The 4,353-nt window shown below is 41.6% G+C and overlaps 1 protein-coding gene across 3 annotated transcripts in view; it reads left to right on the forward strand.

Annotated features, from left to right (window-relative positions):
• The first annotated feature begins 649 nt into the window (after window positions 1-649).
• Window positions 650-4,353, forward strand: part of ncor2 (nuclear receptor corepressor 2) — a 77,760-nt gene continuing 74,056 nt past the window's right edge. For all 3 annotated transcript variants that reach the window (XM_031849296.1, XM_031849298.1, XM_031849297.1), the window contains exon 1: window positions 650-940. The gene's annotated coding sequence lies outside the window, so the exon portion shown is untranslated. The remainder of the gene's footprint in view (window positions 941-4,353) is intronic.

Genomic DNA, 4,353 nt, shown 5'->3' on the forward strand with positions numbered 1-4,353 from the left:
TCCTCAAAGATGTGGTGTTAGAGAGAGGGGTGTAGGGATATATCCAAGCGATGGAAGACCAAGAAAGATAGAGATAGAGAGAGAGAGAGAGAGAGAGAGAGAGAGAGAGAGAGAGAGAGAGAGAGAGAGAGAGATGTAACTTCTATTAGTTACATATCATACATACATTTGTGGATTGCTATAAATAAACCTACACCTTAATAGTGATGTAAGCAACATATAGCTATATATTTGTAAAGAAATACAATGTGTGTAGGTGAGCAGTTAGGTAGTGTAAGCTTTTTACTCTATCAAATCATATATATGGCACAATACATACACTTACATAAATGCATAAAGAAACGTGACATGTCTAGATTGGATGATATGTACAGGTCGAGTGCAGAAATACATATCAGACATGCTAACTTATGTGAAGAAGGTAGGCTAGTGCAGAGGCTGAGAGAAAGAGGAACGGTGGAAAATACTACTTGTCGTTCATATATTTTTTTGTTTTGGTGCCTTTCGACGATCACTGACTTCAACACCACGGCGCTATGTCCCTGAATGTGTTGCGGCCATGGGAAAAGCATAGCCCTTGAGTAAAGAGGAGGGGCGAGAGAGCATGCGGACCTATTGAGAGAGAGAGAGAAAGAGAGGGAGAGAGAGAGAGGCGGTTCATCTCCGCTGTGGTCTCAGCAGCAGCAGCGGCTTAGAGACTAGTGCTATAGACCACTGTGTGTGTTGTGCAGGAACAGGCACGGCATAGCTGAAAACCGCCAGCGGAACAAATGAAAACGAAAAGTACTCTTTCGTGTGGATTAATTCAAGGGCGAGACACTCAATCGAAGCGAGGGGCTCTGTAATAGAATCGGGATCGACTGACGAGGATCGGAACATTGGCTACTGTACGATAACAATAATAATAATAACACCGCCGGATGGTATCTCCGCCGCTAAGGTTCGTTAGCTTCCATTGCTGGTTGTCCGTTCGTTTGGGGGGGTGTTGTCTGTTCTGTTGTTGGCCGACGGGGTCCGGCTATTCTTTGGAGTAGAAACACACATAGCATCATTGACCTTTTCGAGGCTATACATTATATGACGGTGACTAACAATACATGGTTCGTGGAACATTTGGGAAACGTAGTTATTCAAAGAACCGGTTAACTACTCGGTTCCCCACACAACCTCATCATTCATAGTCAACTGGCTATCGTCAGTAAGTTAATTATTTTATGAATCATGAACACGTGCTACATGGCTAGGCTAAGCTAGCTAAAAGCTAACGGCGCTAGCTACCCGAGCTTGCTGTCAGAACCGTAGCTAACGTTAATTTTATTGAACCGAATTCATCGTGTTGTACACACACTATTCTCATACCACGCTACCAATACTCCATATTAACAAATGTCAATTCCCTAATGAGTGTCAATAATCGTATTATATATTGTTTTATCCTGCTAACCGAGTTAGCCCGCTAACTTGGCTACGCACAGATGCGCCCTGTTTGCGTTTGTATACATTAGCTTTACAAAGAAGTTGACTTAGTGCGCTCTAACGTTAGCTCGTAACGCATCGCTTTGTTGTCAGATGGGCGATAAGCTCTGGTGTCAGGTCACTGACACTAGTTAAAAGAAACGTAATGTGAGTTAACGTAACGTTACGTGGTGTCTCGGACAGATGCATTGCTTTTGTGACAGTAACGGTGGTGTTCAACCAAGTCTATTTCTCAAATTTTAACCTTCCTTTTTTTAGGTGGGCTGTTTTAGAGTTACTAATTTTAGCTAATGATAGTTGTATACCGGTGAGCATGCGTTCTTGTGATTGCTGTTGTCAAACTTTTAGTGAACAGCTACAGCTTTACAGTCACATAGTTTATACACATTTATATAGAAAAACCAAAACGTACTAACCCATGTGAGGTGAGCATTAACATAAACAAAGCAACCATGTGATGTGGAAAGAAGCGGATGTTTTCAACCACCTTCATGATTATCATTCACATACATTCTATGTTGTATCTGTCACTTAACAGCTTGAGAACATTTTCTTCTTCATTATCACTGCTTCTGGAAATGATTGTGCCTCGATTTAAATTGCGACATAACCAAATGTGGTCTTCGGTGCCTATAAATGAATATGCACTTGTAACTAAATCCAGCATTGTACCTTCAGCCACAGATTTGATTGTTGTGTTGCTGCATTTAGTATGCTATTGAGAAACAATAGTATGGTTATAATAGTTAAGCACACTGGGCTACAGATACTCAAACTATGTATGAATCATGCGTAGGCGCTGTGTCGTTTGATCTGTATCCTGTTTGTTGGGTGTTACACATTTTTGTGATGGAATTTTTACAAGGTTAAGATATTATCAATTATCAATATGTCTGATTGGGTGACACCTGCTGTGGGGTTAAGCTACTTTTCCTTCTTATCTTGACCAATCACCTGTTGATCTTTGTCGGCAATCAAACAAGGGCGCTTTCTACTAGTGTCCAATTAGTTTTGAAGGGTCTGTTAACCCAAAACACAAGAAGCATATTTTGTCACCACAGGTCATATCTAGGCATGCTAATAGTTTTAGGTTTATGTGCTCTGGTTTTGAGATATCCTTCTCTGAAATTGCTGTTTCGTATCGCGATACACGTGTCATGATACGATATATCGGTTTGTATTACGATACAATACAGATTATTGCAAATAAAGCTGAAAATACAACTCGCTGTATACCACCTGGATACCCTAACCCCAGGTCCATCCCTATTTATGTCCCGTTTCTCCCGAGTCGGCTGCTCGCAGCTTGCAGTGCAAACAAGCAGTGTTTACCTTGGGGAAAACCGGAGGGAGGGCGCTATGCTTCTGCAACTTTGACATTGTTGATGGGGATGGTGTTATCAGCTGTAGTAGCTATATGAGCACGGTGCAGAGCGGGGACATGAGCTAGCCAGTGGGGCGTGCTAAAATGCACTTTTATTCTCGCCATAGTAAAGCCGGCGTGAGGCGGCTCCGCCAGAACGAGACATAATCACGGAGGTGTGTAGGCTCCGGAAGTGGCCGTGATGCTAGGTCGTGCACCTCTGAATTTTTGTAACTTGGCGTGCTCCCAAACACATGACTGTCCCAAATGTATGGCTTTTTGCCGGTTACACTTACAGTCTATATGGTCATATCTATGAGTTACATTCGTTGTCTTTTTGATTCTTCATATTTCTCACATAATTTAGTTTGTACGTCCTATGGCGTTTCAGAGAATAATGCAGCGCATAGATTACAAACGCCTCCGTTCATGATTGCGGAGGCTCTCTCTCACGAGCATGCGATGGCAGCCCGGTTATGTAAACAAACTACAGAGAAACTCAGATTACACACAGGGGGAGAGCAACTTCATTCTCTGCTTAGGTAGACATTACTCCGCTATTTCTTTACGAAGCTGTCATGATAATGCTCTGAATAATCAATAGAGATCCTTTAATGTGTCATTTCACAGAAGTGTATTCAATTTTATTAGGTTAGCGGAGGTCGTCTTTGTTTTAGGTGCTGCGGCCCGCTTCTGCAATAAGATAAAACACTGTGGGGGAAACCTTGCAACCATAATGTTTCCTGTTGTTGCTACACAAATAAAGTCTTCCTCTGGCTACCATAAGGGTTCTTATTGTGAATCAGTGACACATTCCTGAAGCTTTAGTCAACAACATTAACAATTATCACTCCCTTCGTGTGAAATGCATTTTTTTTTTTTGGTCAGCTGAGTTTTACATTGCAAAGAGGAATTGGCAGAAATAGAAATGACCACAGCCAGAATCACTTGTGTTGTACCCACATCACGGGTTCAACACATGGTTGGCTACTGCAAAAGTATCCTTACTTTGTGGACATTTGTAATATGAGGGGCGGGCATTACGTTAAAGAAATAAAGTATTTATATTTCTGATAACCGACATCAACAAGCTAGCTTTAGAATTAGCTCTGTGCTGAGTAAAGATTTATTTGGAACAAGAACCCCTGCAATAACTAAATATTAATGATTCAAATATGGAAACATCAGACCCAAGAATAAGAGAGACAGACTGAGAATATGACCAAACATTTGACTCCATGTTTGGGGACTTGACAGGTTGGATAATTTGCGGTGTGGACACAACATCCAACATGAAGTATTCAGGTGTTCAGTCATAGGGCCTGAAGTTTGTGAGTCTGACAAAGCAGCCGAGAGAGAACAAAGTATGCCAATTATTCATTATGTTGTGACTCTACTGACATGAGTTCTGTGCACTCGTATTACAATATCAGCGTAGCTGTTTGGCTTGTAAAGTGTTAAATGAGGATCTCTCTCTCTCTCTCTCTCTCTCTCTCTCTCTCTCTCTCTCTCTC

Source organism: Anarrhichthys ocellatus, unplaced genomic scaffold, assembly GCF_004355925.1.
Source record: "Anarrhichthys ocellatus isolate YVR2014 unplaced genomic scaffold, GSC_Weel_1.0 scaffold9, whole genome shotgun sequence".
Classification (NCBI taxonomy): Eukaryota; Metazoa; Chordata; class Actinopteri; order Perciformes; family Anarhichadidae; genus Anarrhichthys; species Anarrhichthys ocellatus.